Here is a 13,869-nt window from a genome sequence, read left to right on the forward strand (position 1 = left end):
GACTTTAACACCCTACTTCCATCAACAGAGAGATCAAACAGAAAATCAATAAAGAAATAATGGTTTTGAATGACACATTGGACCAGAAGGATCTAACAGATACATTCAGAACATCCCATCATAAAACAGCAAAATACACATTGTTTCAAGGGCACATGGAACATTCTCCAGAATAGATCACACGTTAGGCCACAAAACAAGTAGCAACAAATTTAAAGAGATTGAAATCATACCACACATCTTTTTTTTTTTTTTACCACAACACTAGAAATCAACCATAAGAAAAAAACTGGAAAAAAAACAAAAACATAGAAGTTAAATAACATGCTATTAAACAATGAATGTGTTAACCAAGAAATCGAAGAGAAAATTTTAAAATTATGGAGACAAATGAAAATGAAAACACAATGGTCCAAAATCATTGGGATGCAGCAAAAGCTATTCTAAGAGGGAAGTTCATGGCAACACAGGCCTACCTTCAGAAGCAAGAAAAATCCCAAATTAACAATCTAATCTTACATCTAAGGAGCTTGAAAAAGAACAAACAAAACCCAAATCCAGCAAAAGGAAGCCACATTGATTAAAAAAAAAAAAAGAGAGAGAGAACTCAAATAAACAAAATCAGAAATGAATGAGGAGAAATAACAACTGACACAACAGATATACAAAGGATTATAAGGGAATATTATGAAAAATTATATGCAACAAATTGGAAAACCTAGAAAAAATAGATAAATTTCTAGAAACATATAACCTCCCAAAATTAATCAGGTAGAAACAGAAAATCTGAACAGACCAATTACCAACAATGGAATTGAATCAGTAATCAAAACACTCACTAAAACAAAAGTCCAGGACCAGATGGTTTCAGAGGGGAATTCTACTAAATATTTAAATAAGAGTTAATATCTATTATTCTCAACTCTTTCAAAAAAATGTAAATGAAGGAATGCTTCCAAATTCATCCTATGAGTCCAGCATTTCCCCTAATACCAAAACGAGGTAAAGATAGTACAAATAAAGAGAACTACAGGCCAATATCCCTGATGAACATAGATGCAAAAGTCATCAGCAAAACATTAGCAAACAAAATCCAATAATACATTAAAAAACATTCACCACAATGAAATGGTATTTATTTCTGGGATGCAAGGGTGATTCAATATTTGCAAATCAATCAATGTGATACATCAGAGCAACAAGAGAAAGGATAAAAACCATATGATCATTTGAATAGATGCAGAAAAAGCATTTGACAAAGTACAACATTAATTCATGATAAAACCCTCCATAAAGTAGGTTTAAAGGGAACATACCCCAATGTAATAAAGATCATATATGAAAAATCTAGAGCTAACATCATACTCAACGGTAAAATCAGAGATTTTCCCCTAAGATCTGGAAAAAGACAAGGATATCCTTTCTTACCACTTTTATTTAACTGAGTATTGGAAGCCCTACCCACAGCAATCAAACAAGAAAAAGAAAATCCATCTAAATTGGTAAGAAAAAAGTAAAATTTTTACTATTGGCAGATGACAGGACACTATATGTAGAAATTTCTAAAAACTCCACCAAAAAAACTGCTAAAACTGATAAATGAGTTCAGTAAAGTCATAGGACACAAAATCAATATACAGAAATCTATTGCATTTGTATCCACTAACAATGAAGCAGCAGAAAGAAAAAGTAACCAAGCAATCTCATTTGCAATTGCATCAAAAGTAATAAAATACCTAGGAATAAACTTAATCAAGGAGGTAAAAGATCTATACTCTGAAAACTATAAAACATTGATGAAATAAATTGAAGATGACACAAACAAATGGAAAGATATACCATGCTCATGGATTGGGAGAACAAACATTGTTAAAATGTCCACACTACCTCAAACAATCTACAGATTTAATGCAGTCTCTATTAAAATACCAACAACAATTTTCACAGAACTAGAACAAATAATCCTAAAATTTGTATGACACCACAAAAGACCACAAATAGCCAAAGAAATCTTGGTGGGAAAAAGGTCCAAACAAACCCTGAAGTATCACAATCCCAGATTTGAAGATATAATATAAAAGTGTAGTAATCAATACAGTATGCTGGCACAATAATAGACACACAATCAATAGAACAGAATAGAAAGCCCAGAAATAAATCCACAATTATATGGTCAATTAATCATTGAAAAGGAGGCAAGAATATGTAATGGAAAAAAGTCTCTTCAACAAATGGTGTTGGGAAAACTGGACAGCTACATGAAAATGGATTAAACTGGATCACTTTTTTACACCATACACAAAAATAAATTCAAAATGGATTAGACCTAAATGTGAAACTTGGAACCATAAGAATCCTAGAAGAGGGCACGGGGAGTAACATCTCTGACATTGGCTACAGCAACTTTTTTCTAGATAGACCTCCTGAGGCAAGGGGAACAAAAGCAAAAATAAATTATTGGGACTACGTCAAAATAAAAAGCTTCTGCACAGTAAAGGAAACAATCAACAAAACAAAAAGTCAATGTGCTGAATGGGGGATATTTGCAAATGACAGATCCGATAAGGGATTAGTATCCCAAATATATAAAGAACTTATACAACTCAACATCCACCCCCCCAAATCCAATTAATAAGTGGGCTGAAGGCATGAACAGATATTTCTCCAAAGACATACAGATGGTCAACAGACACATGAAAAGATGGTCAACATCACTCATCATCAGAAAAATGCAAATCAAAACCACATGAAATATCACCAGAATGTCAGAATGGCTAAAATCAAAAACACAAGAAACAAGTATTGGCAAGGATGTGGAGAAAAAGGAACACTCATGCACTGTTGGTATGAATGCAAACTGGTATAGCTACTATGGAAAACAGTATGGAGTTTCCTTGAAAAATTTAAAATAGAATTGCAATATGATCCAGTAATCCCACTACTGAGTATTTACCCAAAAAATATGAAAATAGTAATTCAAAAAAATATATGTACCCCTATTTTCATTTCATCATTATTTACAATAGCCAAATTATGGAAACAACCCAACCCAGGTGTCCATTGATAGATGAATGGAAAAAGAAGAAGTGATATGAGATAGATAGATATATATATCATATTTAATTGTGGAGATTCAACCATAAAAGAATGAAATCTTGCCATTTGCAACAACATAGATGGATGCAAGGGGTATAGTACTAAATGAAATAAGTCAGTTAGAGAAAGATAAATACCATACGATTTTACTTATATGCGGAATTTAAGAAACAAAGCAAATGAACAAAGAAAAAAAAAGAGACAAACAAAAAACAGACTCTTAAGCATAGAGAACGAACAGACGGTTAACAGAAGGGAGGTGGGGGGTGAGCGAAATAGATGAAGCACTTATCATGATGAGCACTGAGTAATGTAGAGAATTGTACAACTGAAACTAATATAACACCGTGCCTTAATTATGTTGGGATTTAGAAAAAAGAACAGTAGTTACTGTTCCATGTAAAATCATAATGCTCTTATGTAATTTTCTCAGTGATTGTTTTGTTTCTTACTGCAATATTATTCTTCGGATCTTTAAAAATATATGGCTTGGGTCCATTGGAAATAAATTGATAAAGAAAAGAATTCACTCGCCTTATAATACGTATTAGGTTTCCTCTCCCAGTACATCTTAGAGACATTTCATATGTTTATGCATCCAAGCCTAACCTAGTGCCTTTTAGTTGGTAAGCAGACTCTAAATATTTGATTTTTAAATTTTAATTCAATTCAGTGAACTTTTATTGAACATCTGCCTTAGCTGAGGCATTATGCAGAGTTCTATGAGCATACAAAGATTGGGAGTTTGTCCTTTTCCCCCAGAGTTTATAATCCAATAAGGGAGGGAAGACATTAATAGAACAAATGTAGGTAACAGAGTTCCAGTGTGTGATAGGGACAGAGTGGAGAAAAGGCAACTTCCAGATGGGCTCATTGAGGAGGTGACATTTTTACATCGATATTTGAGATTAGCCCATGAGAGGTGAAATTTCAGAGGACTGCACAGCAGGGACAAACTTGTAGAGACAGGACTCATATACGGCCTATGAAAGAATTGGGTGCAAGATGATTTGATGGGGGAAAAAAAGTTTCATAATTCATGAAGGAAAGTAAGCTCATTTAGAAGTGTAGAAGGTCCCAAAGATCATGGTAAGATGCTTAGAGTTGGTTCTACAGGAAAAGGAAGTAACTGAGAGACTTCAAAGAGATAGGCTGTCTGTGCTTCAGGAAGACTAGCCTGACAGTAGAGCACAGGATGAATGAAATCAAATAAGGTAGGAGAACATACCAAGACACAAATATCCTTAAGTAGGATATCTTAATAATTTAGGCAAATGGACTTGGTAATGTGAAATGTTCAAATTTCCTATCTTAAATGAATACACACATACTCATTCTTCCTCAACCCAAGTCACCCTTCAACTACTTCCCTATTTCTCTTTTTCTTTTATTTTTTAAGATTTATTTATTTATTTGAAAGAGAGAGCACGTGGGGGGGAGGGGCAGAGGGAGAGGGAGAGAAGCAGTCCCCCCCCACCCCCCCCAGCAGGGAGCCTGACACAGGGCTCAATCTGAAGAGCCTGAGATCATGACCTGAGCTGAAACAAAGAGTCAGATGCTTAACGAACTGAGGCACCCAGGTGTCCCTATTTCCCTTTTTTCCATTCAGAGTGAAATTTGTGATCATTTTCCTCCCTTGCCATGTCCCTTCACGCCCTCCAACTTACCTTCTCAACCCTCTGACACTGAGCGTCCCACAGGGCTATGCCAGCAAAACTGCCCCTGCCAGGCATACACACAATCTTTCTATTGCTGAATTCAATTTCTTGACATTTCTTAAAATATGCTTTCTTGTTAGCTTCCAGAATATTGGACCTCCTAGTTTCTCCCTATCTCCCTGTCCACTATTCAATTTCCATTTGGAGTTCTTCTCCCTGCCACTTCCCTCAAGTGCACCTCAGGCTTCTGTCACAGGTGCTTGTCCTTTCTCATTTCACACAATCTTGTGAAGCGAGATCAATCACTCTCAGATCTCAGCTATCACCTGTGTGCTAATGATTCTCGAATGTGTGTGGCCAGCCCAGATGTCTCTTGAGCTGAAGAACCATGTACATCAGATACATACATGTCAGTGTGGTCCTCTGAGAAGCAGATGGCCGAGCTCTGAAGAGGCTCAGCCAGGCCCGTGGAGGGGAGCAGAGCAGGTTGCTTGCGGGAGGCATCCCAGGCAGGACAGAAGTGCCAGACTCCATCACTCCGCCATAGTCAGCTGCTGGACGTGGCGTCCAGGGGAGTATAGCGTTGATGTGACTGCAGAGGGCCATCATGAGGATGCTGAAGCTGGGGCTCTCGACTCCATGCATTTCTCCAGTGGCTTCCCTTTTATTTTTTGTCAGCTTTTTTTTTTTTTTTCTCTAAGTAGTCTCCATGCCCATCATGGAACGCAATACAGGGCACGGGGCCCGAACTCACAACCCTGAGACCAAGACCTGAGCTAAGATCAAGCGTTTGGACACCTAACCGCCTGCACCATTCAGGAGCCCCAAAAGGATTTCCTTCTTGTTTAAGACTGAAAAATATTCCCTTGCATGTGTACACATTTTCTTTACCCATTCCATTGGCGGGCACTTACATTGGCTCCAGGCATTGGCTATTCTACATAACGCTGCAGTGAACGAGAGAGGGCAGTTATCTCTTGGAGACAATCATTTCATTACCCAGAAGTAGGATTGCTGGTCATATACAGTCTTTTTTTCATTTCTTGAGGAACCACCATACTGTTTTTCATAGTGGCCACACAAGTTTACATTCCCACAGACGGGCACACAAGGGTTTCGTTTCCTCACATCCTTGCTGGCATTTGTTATCTCTTGCCTTTTTTTATAATAAGCATCCTAACAGATGTGAGGTGATATCTCATTGGGGTTTGGATTTGCATGTCCCTGATGATTAGTGATGTTGAGCACCTTTTCATGTCCTGTTGCCTATTTGTGTGTCTTCTTTGTTTTTTGGGTTTTTTTCCCTTTTTTTCTTCTTCTTCTTATGTTAGTCACCATACAGTAGTGTTTTTTGATGTAGTGTTCCATGATTCATTGTTTGCGTAAAACACCCAGTGCTCCATGTAATACATGCCCTCCTTACTACCCATCACTGGGCTAGCCCATCCCCTCACCGCCCTTCCCTCTGAAACCCTCAGTTTGTTTCCCAGAGTCCATTTTTATGTCTTCTTTGGAAAGTGTCTATTCAAATTCTAGGCTCGATTTTTAATTGGATTATTTGGTTTTTTTGCTATTTAGTTGCATGAGTTCCTTATATATTTTGGATATTAAATCCTTATTAGGTATGTGGTTCGCAAATATCTTCTCCTATTCTAGAGGTTGCCTTTTCATTTTATTGATTATGTCCTTTGCTGTGGCAGAGACCTTTTAGTTTGATATAGTCCCACTTGTTTACTCTTGCTTTTGTTGCCTTTGCTTTTGTTGTTAAATTCAAAAAGATCATTGCCAAAACTGATGTCAAGGAACTTACCCCCTCTGTTTTCTTCCAGGAGTTTCACAGTATCATGTCTTATATTCAAGTCTTGAATTCATTTTGAGTTGTTTTTTTGTGTATGATGTAAAATAGCGGTCCAGTTTCATTCTTTTTCATGTGACTTCAGTTTTTCCGACACAATTTATTAAACTATCCTTTCCCATTGTATAGTCTTGGCTTCTTTGTCATAAATTAATTGACCATATGTGTGTGGTTTTATTTCTGGTCTCTCTATTCTATTCCATTGACCCATGTGTCTGTTTTTATGCCAGTATCATACAGTTTTGATTACTATAGCTTAGTATTGTGATGCTTCCAGCTTTGTTCTTCTTTCTCAAGATTGCTTGTATTCAGAGTCTTTTGTGGTTCCATACACATTTGTGGATTTTTTTTTTTTTGCCTTTGTGAAAAATGCCATTGGAATTTTGATAAGGATTGCATTAAATCTGTAGATGGCTTTGGGTAATATGGGCATTTTGATGTATAAATAAAGGGGTTTTTTTGATGACCTGTCTCCCGACTAGAATTTGTAGTCTTTCTTATAGAAACTAAACTTTTCTTACACCATCTTCAAATTCTGGTATCAACTTTTTGAAGTAGAACTATGACTTAAAGATATTTTCAAAGCAGTCTGAACACAAAATGATTCTAAACTTTTATAGTTTTTTTTTATAATTGACTTGCCCATACCTAATTCAACAGCAATATTTTTAAAATGACTTTTCTTTATCAATCAAAAAATTAATGTTTTACATAATCAATAGTTCTTTCTTTTTGCTAATTTATCTTTCGTTTTGCACCCATATCTCACTATTTAATATAATATTTAAGTACATTATATAATGCCAATAATGAGTTCAACTGGCCAAAATTAGATTGGGGACAAATACAACTGATTCTCGGTGAGCACAAAATTTATGTTGCAAGTAGAAGTTTATGGTTTCCTATCTTCAGTCAGTAAGTCTTTCAGAGGGAATGGAGAGCACTGATCCATCATTTGGCCTTCTGGAAGGAATAGAGAGCAATGGTCCATCACTGGACTTTTCAGAGGGAATATAGGGCAGGGTCCATCACTGGACCTGAGAGAGGGGATGCAGAGCAGTGGTCCATCATTAGATCTTATGGAGTTGATGGAGAACACTGATCTATCTGGTTAGTTACTTAATTTGAAATTGGCTAAACGAGCTTCTACTAAGAAGCATTGTGACAATCTGCTTGGATTAGAATCTTGATTCTGCCACTTACTAACTGTACAACTTCAGTTAACTTACTTAACCGCTCTTTGCCTTAGTTTTCTCCTTTGTAGACTGGAGCTACTAATACATGGTTTCTATAAGAATTAAATAATTCATTCCTGTATTATACCTATATAATTCAAGTAATGCTAAATACTGCTATTACTATCTATCACCAAACTGGAGGCAATTAAGATTCAGAAACTCCTCCAGTTTGGCGATAAATGTCCTAGACACACACACAAACCCACACCAGTACTCCAATATATACACATTCACATCTCTTCCCCCAGCACTTGGCTCTAAGCCAAGAAACCACTAGAGAGAAGTCTAGGAGAAAAGAGACCACTTAGGCAAAAGGAATCTTTAAGGCTTTCCACAATCTAGCCTCGCTCTGCATAGGTTTAAAGTTTCAATTTGGAGCCAAAATGCCAGTAGATGTTTCTTTCCCTCATATCAATCTCTATCCATGTAGCTCTCACAGGGATCTGTGGGAAGGGTGGCTGTCTGGAGATCGAATTTATCCGTCACTTGGATAGGCTGATCCAATACTGTACTAACATTTCCCTGTTTCCAACAGAATGTGGTATTGATCTTGCCAATTAGACTATTGTTATAAGTGATAGCAGTCTGTACGGCTCAATAAACCAAAACATTACCCACAATCATTTGCTGTCATATTTTGAAGTCAAAATAGAACTGATACACCCCTCCTTTGAAGCCAGCTTTTTTCTTGGCTTATGTAAATGACACCCCTAATTTTTCACTTGCTCAGACCTCAGACCTCAGAGTCATACTGAATTCTCCTTTCCTGTCTCCTCACATCATATCAGTTGGAAGCCTTTGCCTTAACCATTGCCAGGTCTCTTGCCCCTTTCTCTCCCTTCCATCCCCTGATGTCCCATAATCCGGTATTGATAGCATTCTCTTAGAATCTGGCCACCGTCCCCTAAGTAGTCACCCAGGTCCTCTCTCATTCCACCCATGCCATGCCAGACGAAGTTTCCACACACAGCATTGGCCAAACTACTGGGGTTTGTTTTGTTTTGTTTTTTCAAACAGGGAGTGCTTTGTGAAATTTTATAACTTATTATGGTTGGTACATGTATATCACAAATGTTAAATTTCTGGTCCTTCTTTACTGTTTAATTAGCATCTAACACATTAAATTTTTAATAATTTATTCCTATTTTTGCCATCATATATAACAAAGCATCTTTTTGTCTGTAACCTCACTAAGCAACAATGGCTTAATACATCTCAGTATGCTTAGGGAGTGTTTTCCAAAGGGTCTGACTCAAAAGACATAAATGTATATAAATGACTGTAAGTGAAAAGCACACTTTGGGGGGCCAGTGTGAGTACTTCAAAAAGACAAGCAAAATTTCTCCTGACTAACTGCAGATCATGATTTGTGCAATAAGGTGAATCTGGTTTGAATGCCCCTGGGTAAGCAGAAGCTTTTCTTACCTCTGGTCCACTCTTTTCACTCATTTATTTGCATCCCCAGAATTGAACACATTTCTCCACCCTTTTACCATCTCTTTCCTCTATCACAGCACTGTAGCGAATCATTGCTTTCATTTATTAGTACCTGGGTCTCCCTCTGTTGGAATGCAAGCTCCTCATTGGTAGGATGGTGCCTTGTTAGGCTTGGTGCTTAGTCTAGAATGGGCAAATGACAAGTATTTGGATAACTCAATGATTGCTTGGTAGGATTTTTTTACCCCATGACTGAGTCTCCCAATCATACGGGACAAATAAATCTGGGATCCAAAATACTTCCCAGAATCAAAATACTTTAATAAAGCTTTTTAGCTGGATGCTAGAGAAATAATTACACTAGGATGCAAGAGGGAAATAAAATAGATACATAATGAATAAAGTAGTGTAGCAAGATCAGTGTGATAAATTTAGTTTAAGTCTACCAGGGAAAATTTATATATGATCTACGAATATATACAAAGTATAATAATCATCTATTATATTAACACACCTAATCTTGCATTTATATAAATGATTTATTCACTTGCATAGCCAAGCGCATAAACCTTTTCTCTCCTTTTTCTAAAAAACATTGTTTTTGCTTTAAGTAATGAAAATAAGAGGTCATTTTTAGCTCACTTTGGAGTCAGTGAAAAATAACAGAGAACTTTAGACAATCAATTGGTTCGGTTTCAAAAAAACCCAACTTATCATTGTCCTTACAGCAACTGAATTAATTTAAAATTCTCTAGCATAAATAATCAAAGACCCTTTTCAATATGGCCTTATCTTTCTTTATACCTGTCATAAGCATTAGTTATGCTGAAATAATTTCCATTCCAAAATGTATTCTATGTACTCATGATACTTTGTGAGTTTCCTCTGCTATCGAAATCCTACCCAGCTATAGTGACTTAAATATCACTTCCTCCATGTGGCCTTTGTAGATTTCTACAACTGGAGGTAAGCTGTATGTTCTTGGAGGTGCCATAGGACTTTAGTTATTCCTGTTATCACCACCAACTTTCTATAATCCAGTGTTTCCCATCATAAGAATCACCAGAGTACTTGGTAACATACTGACATGAAATCAGAATCTTCAGGAGAGGTCTGTGGGACTCAATAGGCTTTGTGCTTAGAGGTGTTATATTGTACAGGAAACTGGGCAAGCACTGCTGTGCATTTTAACCATTTGTGTAAATCTTATCACTCAATAGACTCATTTCAATGTCTTATTCATTTATTTTGGGTGTAATCTTCCAACCTGTCTTATGCAATGTTTTCCACAGATTAGCTAATAATAAAAAAAAATTGTCTGCTTGAATTCAAAATTACCACATATGGGGTATCCATTTCATATGTACCTAAAATCCTACCAGAAAAACTAGACACAAATAATAGAGACAAAAAGATATTCAGGACAGTCAGGCAAAACGTGTGATTCGAGAAATAACATAATGAGTTTGGAAAGTGTGAGTATCTAAGGATCTGGGTTTGGCTTCCAGCTCTGTGGCTTATCGTTATTTAAATGCTTTGATTTTAAGGCAGCTCATCTCTAAAATGAGGGTGGTAACAGTTATATTTTCTATTCTGTCAAATGAGACAACGTGTTAAAATTGCTTTGTAATCACATAAATGCTAGTTATTACTAGAGAAGCAACGATCTTTTGGAAGTTTATGAGTCCTAGGTGTTGCATGTTTAAATGGACTAAGATCGAGTACAAGTCTTTGAAAAGCGAAGTTGGAAAGGTGAAAAGATCTTATATGATTTGACTTCATCCACTTTTCTAGTTCTTCAGGACTCTCTGAATTGAAGGCCCCTGTGAGGTTGGCGATGTTTACTACTTGGTGACTGACGGATGCTTAAATCTTTCTGCTAACTCACTTTGCAAACTATTGGCCCAACATTTCTGAACCAAAATTTTACATCTTTCGAAAGTCACATTTTGTTCCTTTCCTTCGTGAAGTTCAAAACCCATGCCCTGCCATTATGCAGCCCTTTGTCCTATCCTACAAACCAAATATTTGCATACAGACATAATGCTATGGATTGGAGTGCCTGAATGTGTATTAGCATTTTTAAGCTTATTAAAATAAGGGAGGATGGATGGCAAGGATGGGGTTTACCATTCTTAGCATAGATTAATTAAAGCCCAAGGCCAGAAACTCATAAAAGAGGATCAGAAATTAACTTAACCCGAGCCGGCTTTAAATAATACTAATGAATATATTTCGCCTTGAAAAGAACTAATACTTGTGAGTAGAGCTGTAAAGCCACATAATCTAGTTGAGTAAGTTTGGCTTTAGAATAAAAGGATGTTTAAGCTTATCTGGCTAGACTGTGGAGGGCAGTAGGGGGGATATGTGATAGGTAGATATAGGTAAAAGTGATCAGAATGGTGTATTTTTATTTGGGCTTCTGTTTTAATACTGGAGGCTTACATTGACAGCTAGAATGAAATAGATAGATCACTAAACTCTTTTGTGGTGGGGATTGACGGTGGTGGGATTAGGAGGACCTATGCAACACAAGGAATAGGGAGTCAGGGAAAGTTACCTAACTCAAGGGAGTTTAGGGCTACCCTGTCTAAGTAGAGCCCAGAGCCCTGAAACCTAAGAAATAGCCAAGAAGTAATCCTGCACTTAGTTGTAGTGATGGGAGTTTGCCTTTACATATGTGGAGCTGATTCTTACAGGTTTTTTGATTATAGAAAATGCCATTAGATATTGTGGTATTCTAGGGACAGGTTTAAATTTTCTTTCTTTTCTTTCTTCCCCCCTTCCTTCCTCCCTCCTTCCCTCCCTCCCTCCCTCCCTCCCTCCCTCCCTTCCTTCCTTCCTTCCTTCCTTCCTTCCTTCCTTCCTTCCTTCCTATCTTTTTCTTCCTTTCTTTCTTTTTCTTTCTTTCCTTCCCTTTCTTTCTTTCTTTCTTTCTTTCTTTCTTTCTTTCTTTCTTTCTTCTTTCTTTCCTTCCTTCCTTCCTTCCTTCCTTCCTTCCTTCCTTCCTTCCTTCCTTCCTAAAAACTGAGGGGAGATTCACATAACATAAAATCAATCACTTTAAAGTGCACAGTGCAGCGGGCTTTAGTACATTCACAGTGTTCTACAATCACTGCCTCTAATTCTAAAACATTTTTATCACCCCAAGGAAACTCCCATGCCCATTAAGAAGTCACTCTTGACTCCTGTCTCCCTGCCCCTTGCAACCATCAATCTGCTTTCTGTCTCTATGAATTTGCCTATTCTGGATATTGATTTAAATAGAACAACACAATATGTAACCTTTTGTGTCTAGCTTCTTTCATTTAGCATAATGTTTTCGAAATTCAGGTATGTTGTACCATGCTATCAGTAGTTCACTCTTTTTTATTGCTGAATAGTATTTCATTGTATGTATATACCAATATGTTTATCCATTCATCCATTGATGGGCATTGGGGGATTTGCATGTTTTGGCTATTGTAAATGGTGCTGCTATGAATATCTGTGTATAAGTTTTTGTCTGAACTCTTGTTCTCATTATGCCGGTTTATACCCAGGAGTGGACTTGCTGGGTCGTATGGTAATTGTATGTTTAATTTTTTGAGGAACCAACAAACCTTTCCACAATGGTGCATCATCCTATGTTCCTACTGGCAATGTCTGAGGCTTCTAATTTCTCCAACTCCTTGCCAACGCTTACTTTTCTTTTCCTCTCCTTTTTAAAAAAATGGTATCTATCCTAATGGCTGTGAAGGGAAGTCTCATTGCAGTTTTGACTTGCATTTCCCTAATGACTAATGATGTTGACCATATTTTCTTGTGCTTGTTGGCTATTTGTATATCTTCTTTGAAGAACTGCCCACTCGAGTCCTTTGCCTATTTTTAACTGGGTTGTGTGTCTTTTGTTGTTGCATTGTAAGAGTTCATTATATTTTCTGTGCTGGACCCTTATCAGATATATGATTTGCAAATGAACCTACATGCTGTAGGTTCTCTTTTCACTTTGTTGATAGTGTCCTCTTCTGCATAAAAGTTTTAAATCTTGATGAAGTCCAATTTATCTACCTGTTTTTCTTTTGGTAGTTGTACCGGTAGGGTCATATCTAAGAATCTTTTGTCAAATCCAAGGTCATGGATATTTTTCCCTATTTTTTTCTAAGAGTTTCATAGTTTTAACTCTCACATTTAGGTGGTTGTTCCATTTGAGTAATTTTTGTACATGGTGTGAAATAGTGGTCCAACTTCATTCTTTTGCATGTGGCTATTGGGTTGTCCAGCACCATTTCTTGAAAAGATTATTCTTTCCCCATTGATAGGTCTTGGCATCCTTGTCTAAAATCAGTTGACCATGGACATATGGGCTTATTTATGGACTTTCAGTGCTATTCTATTGGACTGTCTTTTTATTCTTATACTGGTACAATAATGATTCAATTACTATAGCTTGGTAGTAAGTTTTAAGAGGTGTGAGCCCTCCAACTTTGTTCTCCGTTTTCCACATGACATCATTTAATCCTAATTATTTCAATATAGACCCTGGCTCCAAATATGGTCACATTGGGAGTTAGGGCTTCAATATATGAATTTTGAGGGGACACAA

The sequence above is a fragment of the Ursus americanus genome, chromosome 9 (genome assembly GCF_024610735.1).
Source record: "Ursus americanus isolate L20-20 chromosome 9, mUrsAme1.1.p, whole genome shotgun sequence".
In the NCBI taxonomy this organism is placed as follows: Eukaryota; Metazoa; Chordata; class Mammalia; order Carnivora; family Ursidae; genus Ursus; species Ursus americanus.